Below are 25,252 nucleotides of genomic sequence, written 5' to 3' on the forward strand. Positions count from 1 at the left end.
AATCTAATAAACCCCTGGACTGCAGGGCACCACAAAAGTGGCAGAACAAGACATGCCTTGCACGCTGCATAATATAGTGGTTGTGGCTAAACCCAGATATTGCTTTGAGGGGAATGACAGCAGAGAGACCATTTAGTAGTATTACAAATCCCCCGAGGAGGACTATACAGGCAAAAGGCAACAAAGCATATCTTCCATTTCTAGCTGATTGAATGCATCTTAAATTCTCTTCCATCTCTTATAATACCCTAAAACCTTCTAAACAACAGCATCAGAGTTTGGGAGTCCTTTTTTTTCCTTCTATGGGTGTCAGTCTTAAAATCAAGGCAAATGAAGACAAAAGAAAGCATGCATCTAGGTGCTTTTAGAGGCAATGTGCTGCTTTTGACATGCATTTGTCATGGGTTTATCATGTGTTAAAGCTCCATGCACATTGGAGCTCATAAACAGATTATATTTTTTTTTGGAGTTTGGGCGTTTTTTTTTTTTTTTTTTTTAAAGCCCTCTGTTATCCTATGTGACCATGCACACATGGAAGTTTTTGAGCTGTTTTCTGAACGTCATAAAATCTCGTTCAGGAGTCGTTTTTCTGACCACAAAAAACGTCAAACGCTCATAAATGTTGATAAACGTTCAAAAACGTGGCTCACCAGCGTTTTCTAACATTTTTGATGGCGTCAGGACTAAGACCCCTTTCACACTGGGGCATTTTTCAGGCGTTTTTTAAGCACTTTAGCTTTAAAAAAAGCGCCTGTAAAGCGCTTGAAAGAAGCCGCAATTGCAATCCCAATGTGAAAGCCCGAGTGCTTTCACACGGAGATTCCTTGAAATCAATGGGAAGTGCCTGCAAAGCGCTTTTGGCAGCAGTGCTTTGTGGGCGCTTTTAACTCTTAATTTGGCCACTAGCAGGGGTTAAAAGCGCCCGGGGGCGTGGTCTGGAGCAGGTCCAAGATGGACGCATAGACCCAGAGCTCCCGTCTGCCGAGGTCCAGCTTTATTAGCAGCGGCATAATACAGCATCAGACGAGCAGCGGAACATGGTGAGAACCCCCCAGAGTGACTCGGCATCCCGCTCACGATCCCTGCGGGGATCAGAAACACAGGCAAGCGGCCAAAACCCTGCGATATTCAGATCGCGGCCCAACAGCAGCATGCAGGCCTCGCAGTCCCCGTCCCCCGTGTGAGCCGCGCTCCCCGAGCTCCAGCCCACACCACGGCGGTAGCCGGAGCCAGCCTGGTGCAGAATCAGGACAGAGGCATCCACATGCAGTGAGCCTTGAAGATCTCCACAGTGTGGCGGCCGGCATAAAGAACACCCTCATGGCGGCCATCACAAACATGCGCTCAGACTTACAGGCCATAGCCTTACGAGTGGAAGAGGTGGAAATCACTCAAGCCCACCAGGATACCACACTATGTCACGTACAGCAATTGACAGAGTCTCATGCTGTCCACCTTAGAGAGATCAACCGCCACATGGAGGACTTAGACAATCGCGGGAGACGTCGAAACCTCAGGATAAGAGGAATTCCAGAATCGATCGACCCCAGCCACCTCTCCCTAGCGGTCACCAATATCTTTAATGATCTCCTAGAAAGACCCCTGGACACACCAATAGTCTTTGAGCGGACGAGATATGGACCCCCCTAGAGACGCAGTTTGCTGTCTCATGGATTTTCCACTGAAAGAGGAAATCCTCCGCAAGTCAAGAAGCAGAAACCAGCTAACATACCAGGGGGCGATGGTAAAGATATATCAGGACTTATCCAACATTATCCTACAACGCAGAAGGAAGCTGCGGCCCCTTCTGGAAACTTTGAGATCCAGATCTATTATCTACCGCTGGAAGTTCCCTTTTTGCTTGTCGGTGATGCACCAAGGTCGCACAGTGAATCTCAGAGTACCGGAGGATTTAGAACACTTTTGTTCTACACTGGATCTCCCGATGGTTGCCCTCCCAGGTTGGTACAGCGATTTCCACCTGCCGTTACCCAAGAGAGCCACTTCCATGGAAGGTGTGGACGAAGCAGGTACCTACAGTATCAGCCGCCGCCGAACCTCCTGCGCCACTCACCCCACCACAGATACCTGGAGACCAACGCAATGGTAGCCCAACAGCTTCTCCAGCTCACCGCAGGGCCCGCATTACCTAGTCAGGTACCCAGGCCCTCCCTCTAAGCTTTTTTTTTTTTGTTGCTTCTCTTTGTTCTTCGGTCCTTTCTCATGACACAGGGTCCTAACTCTCCTCCTATAGAGAGGAAGGGATAGGGAAAAGAGTTTAGCCCAATAATAAGGAAGACTTTTCTATATTTGCAATGTATGGATGATACTCATAGCCCGGAATCAAGCTGAGACAATATTTCATGCCCACCATATCTTCAACCTGCAAGGTTTTTTTTTTTTTTTTGCCTGTATTTGACCTGTCACAACCCCAAGACCCCTTACTCTTCCTGAATGACTCACGTAACGTACAACACTCCAAAAGGGAAAGAGAAGAGGCCTACACCTTTGCGTTGTGTAGAAATCATCACTGGCTCTCAACCTTGCGACTGAGACTCTCTATGTTCCACTTGCCCTAACTGTTTCCCCATACAAGGTATCTCAAAAGGCAGACTCTGAAAAGGCAGACATTTAAACTGACTTTTATGTCCGGATCATAGCATACCTGAATCTCCATAGTACCTCTCCCTAGAGACTCCTGAAACAACAGGGAAGTAACAGTTTACCTCTCTAGGCGAAGGACCAATCATTTAACTCTCTTACTTTTTGGCTTGTCCCTTCTACCCTCCTCTCCTCCGGTGAACATATCCCACTACCTCCTGCTTCCTACCGTTCTCTCTATTTATTTAATTATTTTTTTCTCTCCCTCTTTTCCTTGTCATTTAGCTCTGATCTTCAGGCCAACAACAATAGGCCTATATTCAGATAATGTATGTTGCAATAAAAACCTTCTCTAGCATTGTAGGAATGTGAGTAACCCTTTTGCCTATGGATCAGCTACGATGGTGGGCACGGAGCGCCGATGGGGGTCACACACAGGTAAGACTGACAATTGATAGCAAAACGCATAACCACTCTTCGCCTTGCGAATCAGGGCTAGGTGTGACCCCCCCTGGTGCTGAGCTTTTGACTATTCCTTCACACGGCCATAGTTTTACTGATAGCTACTACCTATATGTTCGTTGTCGATGTTATTGTTACCATGGTTGTAGTCATTAATACATAGTTTTCTAGCCCTGTGTCATGTGAACCGTCAGTTCTAAGTGTTCAGTTATTTGTTTAGTTAAGCCAAAGATGTATTTACACTGTGCTCACACAACATTTCCTCCCCCAATGTCCTGGTCTGTGATTCTCGACGAATTAGAGCCCCTTCCACTTCCCTAAACATCGAATTAAATTCAGGCTCCCCTCTAACCAGAATAATACCCAAATACAGACATATCCCATTACCCAAAGCATGCTCACTCTAACCATGTCAGCGTTCTAATGACAAGCTAACTAGGGTATCCAAAGGGGACGATTACCCCTCACCTGGCACCCGGGAACTTCTAGCATAACTATACTCATTTGCACCATAGACCTGCTAGAGACGTGAAACACACCCTCTTGTTGATCGTCACCAATCCCCCCCAACAGTGGACTCTGGTAGATACCACTGACATCAACCGGATTATCCCCAAACCTTGAGTGGGATTGCAGGACAACCCCCACTTCCGGTACACCTTCATTTTCCCCAACCCTTAACCTTAGACTCTCTCTAACATATCATAACCTACCTCTTCCCCACCCTCTGGTCCCTCTCTAACTACACATTAGACCCCGCTATCCATCACCTCTCTCCCCTGCCGCCCTGCGTCTCTGGCTTCCCCAAACCAATACACCTGAAGGGGCACCTCCCTAACCAAGTAAAATATGGCCTCATTCAAGCCCAGCAGATCGAACCTTTCCCTCAAACTTGTTTCCTTGAACACCAAAGGCCTGAACACTCCAGAGAAGCGTTCTCAATTACTGTAACATGAGAAGCATGAAAGCAGACAATGTTTCTCCAGGAGACCCATTTTTGCTCGCAAAAAACGCCATCCCTGACTAACAGATTCTACCCCGTCAGCTACTACTCCACTTCCCCGACCTCAAAGTCCAAAGGCGTCTCCATACTCCTTTCCAAAAACGTCCCTATCGACATCAAAGACAAACTCATTGATGACCAAGGCAGATTTATCTTCCTGAAGGGCACATTCAAAAACCATCCCATCACACTTGCAAATATATACAGTCCCAACAAAGCCCAAATCCCCTTCTTTTGGCCATCACGCGAATGCTAGCTAACTTCCAGGAGGGGATCTTGATCCTTGGGGGAGATTTAAATGTTCCACTTGATCCCCTTCTGGACTCCTCCACGGGACATTCCCACCTAGCCTACCGAGCCCTCAAACAAATCAAAAAAATGTTTCCAAGAACTACTAATCCACGACACTTGGCGTACACGTCATCCGAGCGATAGAGACTACACTTTTTCCTCTAACCCCCATAATAAATATTCTTGTCTTGATTATTTTCTTCTCACGCAGCAAGACCTCCCCAAATTGCAAATGGCAACCATAGAACCGATGACACTCTCGGACCATCACCCAATCACGATAACCCTCGTTTTCCCAGATAAGATCAACCATGCCTATATTTGGATACTGGACCCTACGATTTTGACAGACAGTTCAAAAGAACAAGAGATCCGGGAATGCCTAGCCAAATACTTCACTGATAATGATACCCCAGACACATCAAAACTGACGCAATGGGAGGCTCACAAATGCGTAATACGAGGCAAACTAATCTCCCTAACTTCAGCACTCAAAAAAGAAAAGAGACTCAAATTGGCTACACTCTACACCAAACTCAAAGGACTTGAATCTCTTCATAAGCACAACCTAGCTACACAAACACATAACGATTTAGTCGCAACACGCACCCAGATAAAAGAGGAACTGGGCCAATGTTTATGGAAAAAATACACATTGTCTCAGAAACTCTTTTATGAATACGGTAACAAGTGCGGTCACCTCCTATCACAAGCCCTACGTAAGAAAAAAATCTAACATAACAGTTCACCAGCTTCGATCCAATATGGGCAAATCGATCACAACAAATCCTGATATAGCAGTGGAATTCGAAGCATATTGCGCCGCGTTGTACAACCTCAAGGGCACTAACCCGAACTCCCCGCTGCCTCCCACAAACATAGGTGAAATAAAATCGTTCCTAGCTCAATACTCCCCTGACAAGATCTCCGCTGAAACTGTCACTCATCTCGAATCCCTGATCACCATAACGGAATGGAACCAAGCGATAAAACAATTGAAACCAGGAAAGAGCCCAGGTCCAGATGGCCTTTCCGTGGTTTATTATAAAACATTCTCCGATACCCTTCAGAAACCCTTCCTTGATGCTTTTAATTCTGTATCCCACGAGAACCCTCTCTCTAGGGAAATGTTAGAAGCCCACATTGTCGTCCTCCCCAAAGAGAATAAAGACCCAACTTGTACGAGTAACTACAGACCCATATCCTTACTAAATGCGGATGTCAAGATCTTTTCCAAGATACTTGCTAATAGACTCTTGCCAATACTCCCTTCAGTAATTTCCCAGGATCAAGTAGGGCCGAGAAGCCAGGGATAACACCATTAAAGCAATCAACCTACACTATCTGATAACGCACACAAACCAAAAAGGCTTTTTCCTCTCCCTCGATGCAGAGAAGGCATTCGACAGAGTGTCATGGCAGTACATGGGAGCAGCCCTTCGAGCGATAGAATTGGGCACACGCTTTATGGACCTAGTCCTCTCATTATACCTGGGGGCCTTCGGCCAAAGTCCGAGTAAACAGCACTCTGTCGAATGCCTTCCCCATCCGTAATGGAACGAGACAGGGATGCCCCCTCTCTCCCATTCTCTTCGTACTTACACTTGAACCATTCCTCCACAAATTGAGATTCAACCCCGATATCATGGGTATCCGAACACCTAACAAGGAGTATGAAGTACGCAGACGATATACTGCTATTTCTAACAAACCCAGTGACATCTCTACCAACTCTACTAGCGGAATTTAGAAATTTTCCCCAACTATCCAACCTAAAAATCAATTTTTCAAAGTCCTTTGCCCTTAACATTTCCCTACCCCCACCTCTAGTCTCCCAATGCAAAGAAAACTTCCCATTCCAATGGAAACGGGAATCTATCATGTATCTGGGAATACAACTGCCATCCAAACTCTCGGATCTATACACGTTGAACCACCTTCCCCTTTTGAACAAACTGTCTTCTGACCTCATATCTTGGAATAAATCTTTATTTTCCTGGTTCGGTAGGGCGGCGAATCTAAAAATGAACGCTCTACCAAGAATGCTCTATATATTACAAATGATCCCTATACAACCCCCATCCATATTTTTCAAAGCATACAGAAGCATCTGCTCCAGATTCCTATGGGGGGACCGCAAACCCAGAATCAGTTTCTCCCAACGTTCTCGCCCAAAACGACTTGGAGGAATAGGTCTCCCAGACCTCCTAAATTATCATATGGCCATACACCTTACAAGAATAGTAGACGGGAACGTGCACTCTGCCCATAAGGATTGGGTTTCACTTGAAGCATCCTTTGCAAACATGCGCCTGGATTCCCTTCCTTGGATTCTCCCTAAACATATACCCCAAAACTTAAAACATCCCCTAATTGGCCCCACTTTAGAATGCTTCCGGAAAATATGCCACAAAACCCCAATATCCTCCATTCCGGGCCCACTAACACCAGTCAAACTAAACCCCGACTTTCCGCCGGGCATGCACAGCCGATTCCTCGCTGAATACTGGCCACACGATCAGATGAGGGCACACCAATTCTTCCACCAAAATAAACCTTTGACAGCTTCCCAGCTGTCTACTCAAGGAGATAAACCACCTATTCCTCCCTGGACATACCTACTGCTGACGCACTTCCTAAAAGTCCTTAACAAGGACATGCAATGCTCTAGGCATCTCACACCCTTCGAAAGGTTATCCACCCAACAATCACCACAAGCCCACCTAATAGCTGTTACACATGAGCTCCTCTTCGCTAATGCGCTAGCCAACGAAAGCCCAGCATGCAAAGCATGGGAGAAAGAACTTGCCATCTTGCTCTCAGAAGAGCAATGGGAATCAATCTTTCTAAACATCCATAAATGATCCGTTAACGTTAACACCCAAGAAAACGGATACAAAATCCAAACTAGATGGTACCGTACACCTTCCCTTTTACACAAAATGAATCCAGCCATATCAGACGAATGATAGAGGTGCCATCAGGAGAAAGGCTCCTTACTCCACATCTGGTGGTCCTGCGCCTCCCTTCAAACGTTCTGGAAGGAAGTCTGTCAGATCACATCCCAAGTTACCTCATACACCCTCAATCTCACCCCAGCCCAATTCCTTCTCCACCACTCATCCTTACCATGCCAATCATACCACAGGGCGCTGGAAATGCATATGATTAATGCAGCAAAACAATGCATCCCCTTATTCTGGAACTCCACTCGCGCACCTTCACATACAGACTGGATTCTCAGACTCAATAAAGTGGCTGAAATGAAGAAACTCATCCACATTGCACGGGACACTCCCACGAAATATAGCGCTAAATGGGCCTGCTGGTCTCATTTTCAGTCAACACCGGAATATATGGCTATAATGGCCTCACCCACGCAGAAGAGGAATTGACAAGAGCTTAATCTTATGTACTTCACACGGAACCCCACTACAACCACCTTCTCTATCCTCCTCCCTTATCACTAGATGGATCTGCCATACAGAAGACCATACCTACTCCTGACACTTAGGACCCCTACTGGACCTCAATGGATTGGGGGAAGCCAGAGACGCATCCCCTCCCTACATCCACCCTTGACCCCATCCCTTTTCCTTTTTCTCCACCCCGCCCATCCCTTACCTTGTCCCCAAAACACCCCCCTGACCTCCCTATTTACGCACACTCTGTAATCAGCACCTTCTACCCATTGGACAAGCATCTAGTCCACCCTCCCCTCTACAAGGCCCAAGAACTAGGAGCAAATATCCATCATGCGAACGAGAGAACGCCAGATCTTCTTCCCACTCACTTGTTCGCATATAATCAGAATTCTTTTAAGCTCCCTGGATTCAGCTACAGCACACCTCCCCATAATTAAGCCCCCTCCGCTCTACTGCTTTCTACCCCCTCAACATGCTATGCCTAACCACCTGGCATCCTACCCAGAACAGTAGGGAGGGTCACAACTCCTGACTCTCATTCTCCTTAGCTACTGTATGTTTTTGCACTATAAGTCATGTAATAAGGTGGAAGACTTGGGCTTTGTAACCCCTTAACATGTGTTAATTTCTGTTATTCAAGATTTCTGTAATTCTTTTCCTATTTCTCAATAAAGTAAACATTTTTGAAAAAAAAAAAACGCCCCACTAGAGCTCGAAAAATGCTGGTAAAGTGCCGCTAGTTTAAGTGGCGCTTTATGAGCGTTTTTCAGGCACTGGCAGTGTGAAAGGGCTCTTAAAGCACTTGGGCTTTCACATTGGGATTGCAGATGAGGCTTCTTTCAAGCGCTTTACAGGTGCTTTTTTTTAACGCTAAAGCACCTAAAAAATGCCCCAGTGTGAAAGGGGTCTAAGTCCTCCAATCTACTCCACTCTGCGTAGCCACAACCCAATAGTCGGTGGTGAGCTTTTCTGCCATTATGTTATTTTAAGGTCCAGTGTGCATGGAGCCTAAGATTGCATTCTCATTGCCATATACAGTGGTGTGAAAAAGTGTTTGCCCCCTTCCTCATTTCCTGTTCCTTTGCATGTTTGTCACACTTAAGTGTTTCGGAACATCAAACCAATTTAAACAATAGTCAAGGACAACACAAGTAAACACAAAATGCAATTTGTAAATGAAGGTGTTTATTATTAAAGGTGAAAAAAAATCCAAACCATCATGGCCCTGTGTGAAAAAGTGATTGCCCCCTAAACCTAATAACTGGTTGGGCCACCCTTAGCAGCAACAACTGCAACCAAGTGTTTGCGATAACGTGCAATGAGGCTTTTACAGCGTCCTGGAGGAATTTTGGCCCACTCATCTTTGCAGAATTGTCCTAATTCAGTTACATTAGAGGGTTTTCGAGCATGAACGGCCTTTTTAAGGTCATACCACAACATCTCAATAGGATTCAGGTCAGGACTTTGGCTAGGCCACTCCAAAGTCTTCATTTTGTTTTTCTTCAGCCATTTGGTGGTGGACTTGCTGGTGTGTTTAGGATCATTGTCCTGCTGCAGAACCCAAGTTCGTTTCAGCTTGAGTACACGAACAGATGGTCGGACATTCTCCTTCAGGATCTCTTGGTAGACAGCAGAATTCATAGTTCCTTTTATCACGGCAAGTCTTCCAGGTCCTGAAGCAGCAAAACAGCCCCAGACCATCACACTACCACCACCATATTTTACTGTTGGTATAATGTTCTTTTTATGAAATGCAGTGTTCCTTCTACGCCAGATATACTTGGACACACACCTTCCAAAGAGTTCCACAATTGTCTCATCGGTCCACAGAATGTTGTCCCAAAAGTCTTGGGGATCATCAAGATGTGTTGTGGAGAAATTGAGACGAGCTTTGATGTTCTTTTTGCTCAGCAGTGGTTTTCTCCTTGGAACTCTGCCATGCAGGCCATTTTTGCCCCAGTCGTTTCCTGATGGTGGAGGCATGAACGCTGACCTTAACTGAGGCAAGTGAGGCCTGCAGTTCCTTGGACGTTGTTGTGGGGTCTTTTGTGACCTCTTGGATGAGTCGTCGCTGCGCTCTTGGGGTAATTTTGGGCGGCCGGCCACTCCTGGGAAGGTTCACCACTGTTCCATGTCTTCGCCATTTGTGGATAATGGCTCTCACTGTGGTTCGCTGGATTCCCAAAGCTTTGGAAATGGCTTTATAACCCTTTCCAGACTGATAGATCTCAATTACTTTCTTTCTCAATTGTTCCTGAATTTCTTTGGGTCTCGGCATGATGTGTAGCTTTTAAGGATCTTCTGGTGGACCTTACTGTGTCAAGCAGCTCCTATTTAAGTGATGCCTTGATTGTGAACAGGTGTGGCAATAATCAGGCCTGGGTGTGGCTAGAGAAAATGAACTCAGGTGTGGACAACCACAGTTATAGTATGTTTTAACAAGGGGGGCAATCACTTTTTCACACAGGGCCATGATGGTTTGGATTTTTTTTCACCTTTAATAATAAACACCTTCATTTACAAATTGCATTTTGTGTTTACTTGTGTTGTCCTTGACTATTGTTTAAATTGATTTGATGTTCCGAAACACTTAAGTGTGACAAACATGCAAAGGAACAGGAAATGAGGAAGGGGGCAAACACTTTTTCACACCACTGTACAGAAGATTAGAAACACTTCATGCAGTATAATAAAACATGATATATTTATTAAAGCATCCCACATGTCCAAACAAGCCCAAGTGGATGCTGCTCTTTAAAACCAGTTTAAATTCAAATACTGCATGTCAGAGCTTTCAAAATGCCTCAAAGATGACAGTGGTAAAACAATCCTCTATCTACACAAACCCTGAAAATGCAGTAAAGTGCCCTGACTATGCACTTTAGGTATGTACATACACTCACCACCACTTTATAAAGTACACCTTGCTAGTACCGGGTTGGACCCCTTTTGCTTTCAGAACTGCCTTAATGGTTCATGACAGACTCAACAAGGTGTTGGTTGGAAACATTACTCAGAGATGTTGGTCCATATTGACATGATGGCATCACACAGTTGCTGTAGATTTGTCGGCTGCACATCCATGATGTGAATCTCCTGTTCCACAACATCCCAAAGGTGCCATATTGGTTTGAGATCTGGTGACCATGGAGGCCATTGGGGTACAGTGATCTCATTGTCATGTTCAATGATTGAGATGATTTAAGCTTTGTGACATGGTCCATTATCCTGCTGGAAGGAGCCATCAGAAGATAAATACATTGTAGTCATAAAGGGATGGACATGGTCAGAAAGAATACTCAGGTAGGCAATGGCATTTAAACGCTACTTAATTGCTACTAAGAGGCCCAAAGTGTGCCAAGAAAATATCCCCCACACCATTTTACCACCACCACCAGCCTAAACCATTGATAAGGCAGGATGGATCCATGCTTTCATGTTGTTTACGCCAAATTCTAGCCCTACCATCTGAACGTTGCTGCTGAAATCAACACTCATCAGACCAGGTGATGTTTTTCCAATCTTCTGTTGTCCAATTTTGGTGAACCTGTGCAAACTGTAGCCTCAGTTTCCTGTTCTTAGCTGACAGGAGTTGCACCCGGTATGGTCTTCTGCTTCTGTAGCCTATATGCTTCAAGGTTTGATGTGTTATGCGTTTGGAGATGGTATTCTGCTTACCTTGGTCGTAACGAATGGTTCTTTGCGTTAATGTTGCCTTTCTTTCATCTCAAACCAGTCTGCCCATTCTCCTCTAACATCAACAAGGCATTTTCCCCCACACAACTTCCACTCACGGGATATTTTCTCTTTTTTGGATCTCTGTAAACCCTAGAGATGATTGAGCATGAAAATCCCAGTAGATCAGCCGTTTTTTTAAAATGCTCAGACCAGCCCGTCTGGCACCATCAACCATGCCATGTTCAAAATCACTTAAATCCCCTTCTTCCCCTATTGTAAAAACTCTATTTGAACTTCAGCAAGTCGCCTTCATTACATCTAGATGCCTAAATGCATTAAGTTGCTGCTATGTGATTGGCTGATTAGAAATTTGTTTTACCAAGCAATTAAACAGGTATACCTAATAAAGTGGTCAGGGAGTGCATTTCAAACAAGCAGAAAAAGAGCTGTACACAAGCCCCCACTGACCTCTGGAGCTGCAGGCACTGTGTATTAATTAACCCTCCAGTTTGTCATCAGAGACTTTGAGGTTGGGATGTAGCTTATAGAACCTGCTGTTTGTTCATAATAGAAGGCTGGAAAGTTGCCAAGTCCTTGCTACAGGAGAAAATATAGAAGTGTCTCCGTTTTAAAGTGGTTGTAAACACTAACCCACAACTTTGTAAATCAGAATAAAAATCCTAATAAACACTGCTTGTAGATATCTCCTTACTTGCTTTGTATTGTTGTAATCCTTTTTGTTCTTTAGAATGACGTCACTGAGCATGGCCAGATTTACGGCACACTCTCTATGCTTGTCTATCTGTTATCAGGACTTCCTACGGCACAAAACACTGATAACCCAGGAGGCTGAATAATCACTCAGAGCTTCCTTCTACACACCATGTGACCTAACATGCAGTGTAAACCTGGCCATTACTGCAGTCTTATCAGCTGAAGCTGATAAGACTGACATAGGCAAACAGACAATCCGCACAAGTAAATACTATGAAATAAAACAAGTCAGCTATGAACAGGGAAGCAGGGTTGCCATAGAAACGTTGGATTGATAAGGAGGTTTGGTTAACAGTACAGGAAGTGCTCAATGTAAGGGCGGAAATACACTCTACTGTTGATTCAAAACAATACTTAAGATGGCGCTGCCTAACCCCTGGAAACTGTTTAAGTTTTCTTTAAACAGTAAGTAATATGCGATTTGGGCTGGATTACAGTGGCTATAGTTTGATAATTACTTATTATAATGGACTAAATGAAAAGAAGCATCAGAGTGGAAGAGTTTACTTCCTCTTTAAATGGGAGGTCACTGATCTCCAACCCCAAATCCCCCTGCAGCAGTACAACACACACTGAGCAGAATAGAAAGCCCTAGGACTGTGAGCAGGAGCAGGAACAGGCAATGCAGGGACTGCACCTGGCATAAAAAAAAACACATGTAGAGAATACTGCAAATGGGTATCTTTGTTTCAGCATTGCCCAGGGTCAGCATCTGCCATAATCATGTAAATCCTGGTGCCTTTGTAGTTCACAAGTGTCTCTCGCAGATCTGTCCCTTCAGCAGCCTGTCACCATCTGATTTGTTGCAATGTTACAGTGTTGCAGCCAGATGACTGGGAGAGAGGAGACTGAGGAAATGCTTTTCCATTGCCTGCAGCAGACTAATATCATCTCACCCTAGAAAACGTCAAAAACTCAAGGACTAATCTTTAATGAAAAAAAAAAAAGATACTGCTTTTTGAAACCTTATACAGCTTCTGAATGCGACATGTCAGGAATGTATTCATGTAAACTGGCAAAGTGACGGAAAGACTAATTTTAATGGTTTCAGAAAAGACCAACAACTTTCCCGTTTGCATTGCAAGCTCCTGATTGAGCTCTTCCTCCCCATAGCAGAAGCTCATTTTCAATATGCCAATGACATTCCTCATACAAAGGGATAAGGAAGAGCATTTTATAGTGAACATTTAAATTTTAATAGTAATTGTACACGGTTCTATCAGTACTTTTAATTGCAATATGGAAAGCACAATTCTTAAAGGTTAGTGGTATTAAACAAATCTCTAAATATAGAATGAAAATATATACAAACTTCTGCCGCTGGAAGAGACTGCCCATAAAAACCTATACATCAATATTAAAATTGGGACAGTCAGAAGCAAAATTAGAGACTAGAGGGGATTGAGGCTGAAAGTCAGACAGATGGAAGGTACGCCGATCCATATGGCAAGATACCTGCTTAATGCTAGATGACATATTTCCACTGCAATTATCTGCATTTTATTCACATTTTATATATCCCTGATGTGAAAAAGTGGCGGAAATAAACTAATCCCCATTGTTTGCAGGAAACATTGTAGCCAGTTTGCAGACAATGTATACATTCACAATCTGTAATTTTCCAAAGGACATGCAAAGGACAGCATTCTTCTTCTTTATTTGCAGTTTATCAAGTTTTCACACAGAATCCTGGTTGAGAAATGCTGCAGTAGACTGTAAGCTCCTTTGTGGCAGTGATGGATATGAATGGTTCTATTTAATATGTTGTTGAAAAGTGTCATCTAAATTAAATAAACTGGTATATATAGGTGTTTTTTGAACTTCGGCTGTAGGTTTTGTGTTGTAAATGACTCATTCTAGTTTTTTCTTTTTTTTTTTTTCAGTCTAACAAGTTTTTCTCATTATCTGTATTTCTAGCTGTGCCGTTTGTACACGGAGATATTCGGCCTCGCTGGTTACATGCGGTGCACGGAATTAGTACAATGGCGGTCATAAAAAACTTTATTATCTAAAACGATCTTTTCTGTTCCTGCCATTTTATTGACAAGTACTGTTGTGAAATCTGTTTGATGTTAAGTGCAGCATGAGAGGATTGTTGTATTTTTTTTTTTGTAACCTAAACTTAAAAATGTCTATAAATATCAATTCGGATAAAGGAAACGAACCGGCAAATACCTTATATAACATTGTAAAATTAAAAATAGGGTGGCAGTGCCACTCCCCTATTTATAATAGCGCCACGCTTGCAGAGTTTCACATCAGAACATAATACACATCTACATCAGAATTTAAATGAATTGTATTGCAAAATTTGTGTAAGGACTCTAGCTTAAGCAGCAGTCTAGTCTACATTCTGGGCTACAGGCAACCTGAGCTTTGATTGGTGTTCTGCTTTCAATATGTCTCCTCTAAGCCCAGTTCATTGTTTGCTTTGGTTTGCGGTGGAGTGTCCCTAACAACAGTGTAAAAAGAGACAATAAATCTTAGTTATGAATATTTATGCCTCCCTAGCCAACCATTAGGAGGTTTATTGCCAGTGGTACATACTGTGGTGGTTATAAATATTTGGGGTGACCTTGGAAAAGCCTCTTCCTTCTAGGCCCACTGTCTGGGAGGGTGCATTTTTGCATCTCCCTTCCTCCCAGACCAACTGCCTGGGAAGGGTGTGTTGTGCTAAAAAGGGGCCCAATCCTGGGATCTGACGATTCCTGCTGTCATGCTGGAGGGTATATCCAGGGTAGGCGGTGCAAGAAATTTACTAACCAGATTGGAGCAGCAGGGATAAAGAGTGTCTGGAGGAGCTGGGTACAAGATTTAGATATTGCAGGGAGATCTTAGTGGGTCATCTATGAAGTATGTATGTGGTCTTAAAATTGCTCTACAGTCTGGAAAATACAAAGTGCTGATTTGGCTGAAAGGTCCTTTCATGTTTTTAGTATCAATGTCTCCTATCCTCTCTCTCCATGTTTTTTTTTTTTTTTACATTAAACTGAATAAACTGTTAGACCTTCCTAAAGTGGCCCCCAATTTCTTCTACCCCACAAAGATTTAAGGATTATGTCCTGGGGTGAAGTTCTACTCCAACCTACCCACCTTGTGGTCCTCTCCCCACTGTCTGGGGAAAAGTAGGTGCTACTTTGCATTTCACAATACTTTTCTGCACACTTCAGGAGTTATGATTTTTTAGTTAAGCCCCTTTCAAAACAGAGGTTCTGATGGGGTCCACCTGTCCGTTTTTCAGGCGGATCAGATTGGAACCTCCATTTTTCTATATGGAGCAGCTGATATAAATGGACATGTGTCAGTTTACACTGGCCTACATCCAAGCCGATCCGATCTGCCAAAAATAGACAGATGTGTTCTCCTTCTATCCAACAAATCAGGCCAGGTGGCAGATGGGTGTAAACGGATAGGTGGTCCATTTACAACCAGCCATCCATAAAGTGGAGTGGTCTGTGTCCTTGTCCACTCTGCATAAGCAGAGCGGACATGGACCGGTCATCTGCCTGCTCAGTGGACAGATCCCCTGCTGAGCAAATGGATTGTAGCCACAGTCTGCCCTGAGTGAAAGGGGCCATGAACTCCTGACTGTTAGGATACCAAAAATATCCCTTTTTTTTCTGATGATCCGATATTTCTTCAGTAATTTTTCTGCTTTATGAGCACAAGAAAAGTGCAGGTTATAATAGTCATGCTGGGGTGCTGGTCCTCCTGCAATTGTTAAACATGGGATCCAGGAAAATATTTCTGATGGGTCTCTATCCAAACGTTCATTAGGTTTTAATTATTTTTTTTATAAAGTTCCCTTTCTTGCATGTCTGAAGGACTCCCATCACCAGTCACTTAGCCCCAAATACCAACATCAGCATTGGCCAATTAACAGAATTTCTATAGGTTCATTCTAACCTAAGCAGACACACCCATGCAATCATTCATGGGAAAGGTGATTGGCTGGTTGGATTTTCCAGACCTACTTATACTCTGGGATACCAGCAGAGCAAAGTATAACTGCCAGGTATGTTCAATTGTCTATATATATATATATATTTTTTTAACAGTCATTAAAAAGAGTTTGGCCTTTGGATCGTGCACCATGAATCTCGGACTAAGGCAGACCACATATTATGCAATTTTCTTTCAAACACGGGTTTAAGGAAAGGAAATTGCTCAATTCCCCCCATCAACACAGTTGCGCTATTGTATTCTGACAGGAGGTGGTTTCCCTGCCATCAGAATACAATAATCATTGCTTCCTGGTATAGCCAATGTCAGTGATCTTACAAAACAAAAACAAAAACACAACAGGTTGGTTGTACTAAAGACAATCGATAGATTAACTTCAGTACAACCAGCCTGCCCATGGATGGACCGAAATTCTGCCAGTTCCTGCTGAACCAGCCGAATTTCGATCAGTACATGGCCAGCTTAATGCACAACTGTTTAACCTATGGCTTAAGTCTATTAGATGCCCCCAGAAGTGTTTTTTTGATACTGCTAAAGTTATATGGAGATAGTTTCTATGGATATAGACATCATCAAAGCTGAACATATCAGTTATCTGCTTCCTAACTTTCAGTGGATCTAAACTAATCACAAGCCTTTGGTGGGAGCATCAGCTCTGATCAATGCCAACTTCTGCTGGACGAATCCACTTCACAGCATATTAGGAGCTACCAGGATAGGGTCTATGAGGATGGGAGATGAGGGCAAAGTTTAGCCTCATGTTGCAGACACCAATACACCAAGTTGGTGACCATCCTTAATGTTTGGTTGTGCTTGGCAGAGAAGTGGTTAACATTGGGGGCGATCAAAGGGTTATCTGTGTGCCTAGCCAGCCTTTTTGTACTGTGTGGGAGGTGCTTTTACTAAGGAAAAACATGGATCCTTATCCCTGCTTTGCAGGAACACAGGATCAATGCCTTCCCTGCTGACAGAACAACAATCTGCCTTGTTTAAATTGCCATTCTGCCTTTGTAATGAACGATCAGTGGGTGACGGTGGCACATCGAGTCCCACTGTGCATCGGTACCCACTGTGCAGAATTGCACCCACCCCCAGAGGTGTGGGATCATGTATATATATATGTAATCCTGTGCACAGTGGCTGCCCCGTAGCAGTAAAACTGCATGAAATGGTTAAGTGCTTTCCATTACTGCCATAACAACTGAATGTAAAAAAGCAGTTCACAGTATAACAAATTTTACTGTAAAATTGACCCTTTCATAGACGGATGGCCACCCCCTTACTTTTATATTATGGAAAAATGGAACAGAAATCATTCATGTTGTAGCAGCATGACTAAATGACCAGAACTTAGAAAAAGTCACAGGTTGTCTTTGATCTTAAGAACGCACTGCTCACTATAATTCATTTATGGTTGGACTGGCCCTTTAACATCTGTTAAACCACCTACACACCTCTTTTACAGCGTGTGATGCACCCAATGCTGCGAAAATCACACACTTGACAGACTAGATATGATAAACTAGTAAAAGCGTATCACTAATTGGTTACCATGGGTTACTGATCAGTGTCGTTTGTTCTGTGTTGTTAAAGTCCATGGTCTGTCAAAAATTCCTCTCCAATACTGAGTCATCATAGTGCTATCGAGTCCTGTAAATGTTCCTCTATTGTATGTAATTGAAATATATTAGGCTGGTCAAAAATAATTATATTTAACTATCAGAATCATTAATACACTTATGCAGACAGGGCTGAAGGAGTGACCTTTGAAACATGTCTCTGTCTTTGGAACACTTTGCACCTAGCAAAGATTACTCCTTGAGTTATAGAGATTGCATTGCCAAAATAATGTCACTTTAAATGTGTTTTGAGTGACACAGTGACCTCAATTTGTGACACGGAAGACAATATGACAGAATCAATTTAATCACAGAGATAAAAAGCCGTGCCTGTGGATATCTTGTGTAACAAGGCTGTACTATGCCATGAGAAGAGAGCCGTCTAGTTGAATCCGGCAGTCAAGGTTCCTGAACATTGAAAGAAATACAGAGGCTGCCATTGCTGATATGAAGATGCTAGCTGCCTGGTGGTTGTTGGCTTCAATAAAATGTGAGGCAATGACTTCAATAAAATGTGAGGCATGTCAACAAGTGAGAACTCTTTATTCGCAAAATTCTATTAAGTCGGTGACACAGAGTACTAAAACCAGAAGCAGGCAAGCAACTGGCATTTTTGGAAGAAGAGGTCATCAATGGCAGCCAACGTTTTCCCTCAGAACAGATTTCTTTTAATCCAGCAATGTTAAATAAATTAGCATAATATAGTAGATCCTATTAGGTACATCCCACTATAGCTAAGTGTTAATTTAAAAAAATATGTACTTCCTGGTATGCATGTGGGTGGGTGCAGCGGCAGTAACACACACACAATGCAGATGCAATCGAAGTAACTTGCATTGTAGTCAGAGTATAACAGTTCACAACAAGCCCGACAGGAGGGCAGCCTGATCAGGAACACTTGCGGATGAAGACTGTATCAGAGCAGATCTCAGCTGAACTGACAGTCTGTGCTGAGGGGCGGAAAAAAGACCTGGTCAGTCTGTGCCAAAGTGGGGAGGTTTCCAGGAGGAGTGGCAGATCCCTAGGCTTTTCCTACTCATCTGGAATCTTTACATTACCCACATGGTAAATGCATGCCAAACGCAGGAGCTAGGGTCTTAAACAGACTCTGCCTGACCCAAGATGGCTGCCAGAATCCAATTGGATTTCTGCCCGGTGACCCAGGAAACCATAGAGGAACCATGTTCCTCTTGACTTCCTCTACCTCTGCACTGCCACTGCAATTGAGTGGCACCTGCCTTCATGCATATCATTTAGATCTACAATACAGTAAACAATTACTTCATAGCTTATGAAAGATCCATACAGAGGATGTGGAGGCCCATGAAGAATTTGCTCTATAATATAGTTTTCTTGGGTTCTCATCCAAAATGTAGAGCAATTCGAAATAAGTATCCCAGGAAAGGCTGCAGATGGTCATCGATCAGGCTGCATTGATGGCAACGGGGAGGCAGCTGCATTGAAGGCAACGGCGAGGCAGCTGCATTGAAGGCAACGGCGAGGCAGCTGCATTGAAGGCAACGGCGAGGCAGCTGCATTGAAGGCAACGGCGAGGCAGCTGCATTGAAGGCAACGGCGAGGCAGCTGCATTGAAGGCAACGGCGAGGCAGCTGCATTGAAGGCAACGGCGAGGCAGCTGCATTGAAGGCAACGGCGAGGCAGCTGCATTGAAGGCAACGGCGAGGCAGCTGCATTGAAGGCAACGGCGAGGCTGCTGCATTGAAGGCAACGGCGAGGCTGCTGCATTGAAGGCAACGGCGAGGCTGCTGCATTGAAGGCAACGGCGAGGCTGCTGCATTGAAGGCAACGGCGAGGCTGCTGCATTGAAGGCAATGGCGAGGCTGCAGATGGAGTTTTTTTCTGAAACTCCCCTCGTAAAACGAATGTGTGTGTTATACGCCAATACAATAAATAATACTTTATTATAAATTTTAAAAATTAATTTTCTTTACAATAAAATTTGTTGTAACGTGCATATTATATCCAAATACATCCTAACCAAAATGCTACTCTACGTGTTTTTCACAGGCATTCCACTTCTTCAAGACCACAAATATGTTATCACATAACTTGACTTTTTTGTGAAAGTATGTCCTAGCATATTGCTGGTCCTGAAGAAGCAGAATAACCGCGATTATATATATATATATATATATATATATATATATATATATATATATATATATATATATATATATATATATATATAAACATATATGTACACGCACACACACAGTATACAAGTTGTGTGAAAAAGTATTTAGATTTTTTATTTTATTGCCCATTTGTCACACTTAAACGACTCAGACCAAACAAATTTTATCATTACACAAAGATAACCTGACTAAATACAAAATGGAGTTTTTAAATGACGATTTCATTTATTAAGGCAAAAAAGCTGTCCAAACCTGCCTGGCTTTATGTGAAAAAGTAATTGCCCCTAAAGCCTAATAACTGGTTGTGCCACCCTTGGCGACAACAACTGCAATCAAGAGTTTGCGATAACTGGCAATGAGTCTTTCACATTGCTGTGGAGCAATTTTGGCCCACTCTTCTTTGTAGAATTGTTTTAATTTAGCCACATTGGAGGGTTTTCCAGCATAAACAGCCTGCGTAAGGTCATGATACAGCATCTCCATTTGATTTAAGTGCAGGCTTTGACTAGGCCACTCCAAAACCTAAATTTTACTTTGTTTGAACCATTTGGAGGTGGACTTGCTGTTGTGTTTCAGATCATTGTCCTGCTGCATAACTTGAGCTTGATGTCACAAACTGATGGCCGGACATTCTCCTTTAGGATTTTCTGGTAGAGCTCAGAAATCATGGTTCCATCAATGGTAATTTGTCTAGTTCCTGAAGCTGTAAAGCAGACCCAGACCATCATGCTACCACTACCATGTATGACTGTTGGTATAATGAAATACTGTATTCATTTTATGTCAGATGTGTCTTTGTGCTCTTTTTGGTCAACAGTGGCTTTGGCCTTGGAACTCTCCCATGGATGCCATTTTTGCCCAATCTCTTTCTTATTGTTGACTCATGAACACTGATCGTACCTGAGGCAAGTGAAGCCTGCAGTTCTTTAGATGTTGTTCTGGTTCTTTTATGACCTCCTGGATGAATCGTCATCATGCTCTTGCAGTCATTTTTGTAGCCCAGCCACTCCTGGGAAGGTTCACCACTGTTCCAAGTTTTCTCCATTTGTGGATAATGGCTCTCCCTGTGGTTCACTGGAGTTCCAAAGCCTTAGAAATGGCTTTGAAACCCTTCCTAGACCAATACATGTACATTACTTTGTTTCTAATCTGTTCTTGATTTTTTTTTAGATTGTGGCATAATGTGTGGCTTTTTGTGATCTGTTAGCGTACTTCACTTTGTCAGACACCTTCTATTTATGTGATTTCTTGGCACAACAGATCTGGCAGTAATCAGGCCTGGATGTAGCAAGTGGAATTTAACTCGACTTTCCAAAAAATTGTGGTTAATCACAGTTCATTCATGATTCAGCATTGAGGGGGCAATTACTTTTGAACATAGGGCCAGGCAGGTAGAACAGCTTTTTTCCCTTAACCGCTTCAGCCCCGGAAGATTTTACCCCCTTCCTGACTAGAGCACTTTTTGAGATTCTACACTGTGTCATTTTAACTGTCAATTGCGTGGTCGTGCGAAGTTGCACCCAAATAAAATTGATGTCCTTCATTCCCCACAAATAGAGTTTTCTTTTGGTGGCATTTGATCACCCCTGCAGGTTTTTTTTTTCGCTATAAACAAAAAAAGAGTGACAATTTTGAAAAAAAAGCATTATTTTTTACTTTTTGCTATAATAAATATCCGCCAAAAATATCAAAAAAAATATATTGTTTTCCTCAGTTTAGGCCGATATGTATTCTTCTACATATTTTTGGTAAAAAAAACGCAATAAGCGTATATAGATTGGTTTATGCACAAGGTATAACGTCTATAAAATAGGGGATAGTTTTATGGCCTTTTTATTTTTTTTTTATTTTTTTTACTAGTAATGGCGGCGGTCTGCGATTTTTATCGGGACTGCAATGTTATGGCAGACACATCTGACGATTTTGACTTTCTGGGCATTAATACAGCGATCAATGCTATAAAAATGCATTGATTTCAGTAAAAATGTCACTGGCAGTGAAGGGGCTAACACTAGGGGGCGATCAAGGGGTTAATGTGTTCCCTAGTGTTCCCTGTGTTCTAACTGAAGGAGGAAGGGGACTGTGCAGGGGAGATGACAGATACCTGTTCATACTCTGTATGAACAGATGATTGGTCTGTTCTCCACTCAGCGAACCGGTGTCAGTGGCGATCATGGGAGCCCATCGGTGATGGTGACCGGGGCACTTGTATTGGCTCGGGGGGGCCACAGGGCGAATCATTGTTTCGCCCAGCCGTGCCATTCTGCCGCAGTACAAATGTGGTGGCTGGTCAGCAAGTGGTTAATAAATGAAATAATTTAAAAACTGCATCTTGGATTTAGGTTATCTTTGTGTCATTTTTTAATTTACTTGATGATCTGAATCATTTAAGTCTGAGAAATATGCAAAAAAAATAAAAAAAAGGAAGGGGGCAAATACTTTTTCACACAACTGTATAAACAATTGTTACTGAAATATTTAAAGCTGGGAAAAAAAAGAAGCCTAGGGCAAATTAGAGTACACATGTAAACAGGGACAATAAGAAAGAATGGGATTCTGGATGTTGGGGGCTAACAAATTACTCCAGCTTAGCTGTTAAAATCAATACTATGAGTTGGAATACCTGCAAATTGGGTGTTTTGTGCCTGAAAAGAGATATTTGTCGCCTACTCACCAAGGTTTTTAAGCTTTTAAAAAAATAAAAATAAAATAGACAGCAAATTAACTTCTTGTCATTCACCCAAGTCAAGAGATCAGTGCTGTATAAAAGCTCCCATTAATAATCGGGGACCAATGGTAAGAGTTTCCAATAGAAGGGACTTTAGAGACTAATGCCGTGTACACACGGCCGGACTTTTCATCAGACTGAACTCCGAAGGACTTTGACAGAGTTGCGCCTACAGACAATCACACCAAAGACCGACGGATTCGACCGTGATGACGTACGACCGGACTAGAATAAGGAAGTTCATAGCCAGTAGCCAATAGCTGCCCTAGCATCAGTTTTTGTCCACCGGACTAGCATACAGATGAACTGATTTTGCGACCGGAGTCAAGTTCGTCAGAAAGATTTGAAACATGTTCTAAATCTAAAGTCCTTCTGAGTTTGACAGCAAAGGTCCGATGAAGCCCACACACGGTCGAATTGTCCAATGGATTTGTTCCACCTGACCTTTGCTGTCAAAGTCAGACCGTGTGTACATGGATCCCCCATAGGTAACTGACAGATAAGCTGTGAGTGTACGTGACAGCACCAAGGGCTGAGACCGACTGGGGGAGGCATCATCAGTATGTCAATTCAATAGGGATGGAGGCACTTAACGGTTCATGCTTTGACCTCATCTAAAGTCCCAAAACCCCCTTTTTTCCTTAATTTAGACACAGAGCCGTGGCCTGGCCCTCTCTCTCCTCATTGGATCACTGATTTTGATTGACAGCAGTGGGAGCCAATGAGGCTTCATTGCTGTCTCAGCCAATGAGAACGTAGAATCTTGGACATCCGAGTTTCTCATGCATCATTGCTGGATCAAGATTGGCTCAGGTAAGTATTAGGGGGCTGAAGGAGACTGCACACAGAAGGCTTTTTATATTAATAGATTAAGATAGAAAAACCTTCTGCCTTTACAACCAATGAGAAGATTTGAGAGGCATTCACAAGTGGCACAATCACCAGGGTTTTATTACTGTGTGAAAAGTCAGATATGACTAAGATCAGGGAATCAATGAGTCAGTAATGAAACTTTAAGGAAACTGGCTGTCAACAGGGAAAATATCATGCTGTATATCAGTATGGCTATGCCTGTAGTACCCCATGAGAGCATGCACAGGAGGGTGACAACACTACCACTGCACTGGGAGACAGTGGTTAGCATTTTCACTCTGTAATAGGCAATCAAAGAGAGACAGTAAAAATGGCAGGATCAACAATTATTGAAACACACTTAAAAGGAAGATTTAAACACATAGGTTCTGCTGTTTCTTTAATTGCCTGCTATTTGTGAATAGAACATTAGAGCTTACATACTGTAGACTTTAAAATAACTCTAAAGTTACTATAGAAAGGCAAGTGCATACAAATGAGAACATAAAAAAAAAAAAAAACATATGTCACAGGTAAAAAAAAATGAAAGATTGAAAGATTGAATTTTTCTACAATTTGTATTGCAGCCACTCCTTGGATTCATCAGTTAGTCTACAGGCTCATCATTATGCTAAAAATTCATTCCACGCTGATCTGTTTGTATGAGAAAGAGAATGAGAAAATAAATGTTCTAACACTGTTCCATATTTTATTGTTAATCTACTAGACTTTTGCCTCTATCATGCGGCGCTCTGTACAATTATTATTTATCTTTGGCAGGACTTTTACTTAGAATCTCACTTTTTTTTATAATTCCGGCGCACCAACCGCAATCTCCAGATGAGCTGGGTGCTCGTTAATGTGTGTCAGCGGGCTGAGTAATACAGAGCTGTTTGTCTTATCTGCTGAGACGTACATTTCACCGCGATGCCGCTTCTTGCAGACAGATGCTTGCAATCCTTCGGGGATGTGCTGCTATATTTGTTTCTAGGTTTCATTTTACTAAAAGAAGATGCATAACGGATACACAATGGTGTTCTGTCCTACATAATGAGGTAGCTATAGAAAGCAACTGCTTGTTGTTGGTGCCAATGGAGGCACCAAAAAAAGAACAAAAGTGTCTACACATTTGTTTGCCGATATGGAAAGTCCCTGACCTTGAGCACACTTGGTATGTAATTATCGGCCTAGGCATTAAGTGACAGCCTAGGAAAGCCCTTCCTGACATCCCACATGTAATGCAGCGTACTTCTGTACTAATAATGTAGTAATATGGCAGGGGATGGCTATGGAGCTCCGCTCAAGTCTTTATGTATGTTTCCCAGAGCTCTGTGAGTATGCAAAAAAAGATCTTGTCTACAAGTAAAGCATACTTTACACTTGTGGTTGGGGGACAGTAAAATCTGGTGGCCGGGCTGCCTTTTTCAGGTCCTCTTAAAGTGGACCTTTAGTCAAAATATTAAGTGCTTGTACTTTGTAAAACCAAGTAATACACTGTCTCACCTTGCTCTGTACATGCTCAGTTGCTCTCCATTGTTGGCATTGTGCCGAAAATCAGAGCCACTAGAGGCTGATCTGCTGACAGCCTAAAGATTTACTGCTGCTTAAATGGGTTGTAAAGGTAAATGTTTTTTTCACCTTAATTCATTCTATGCATTAAGGTGAAAAAACATCTCACAGTGCCGGTGCCCCCAGTCCCC

General features: G+C 42.9%; 1 protein-coding gene across 2 annotated transcripts in view; it reads right to left on the reverse strand.

The window, feature by feature from the left end:
* The window catches only part of LOC143932790 (leucine-rich repeat and fibronectin type III domain-containing protein 1-like protein), an 897,047-nt gene that overhangs the window by 565,057 nt on the left and 306,738 nt on the right, over positions 1-25,252 (reverse strand). The gene's annotated exons all lie outside the window — the stretch shown is intronic.

This window comes from Lithobates pipiens, unplaced genomic scaffold (assembly GCF_037356315.1).
Source record: "Lithobates pipiens isolate NorthernLeopardFrog02 unplaced genomic scaffold, aLitPip1_a1.2 Scaffold_1, whole genome shotgun sequence".
Taxonomy (NCBI): domain Eukaryota; kingdom Metazoa; phylum Chordata; class Amphibia; order Anura; family Ranidae; genus Lithobates; species Lithobates pipiens.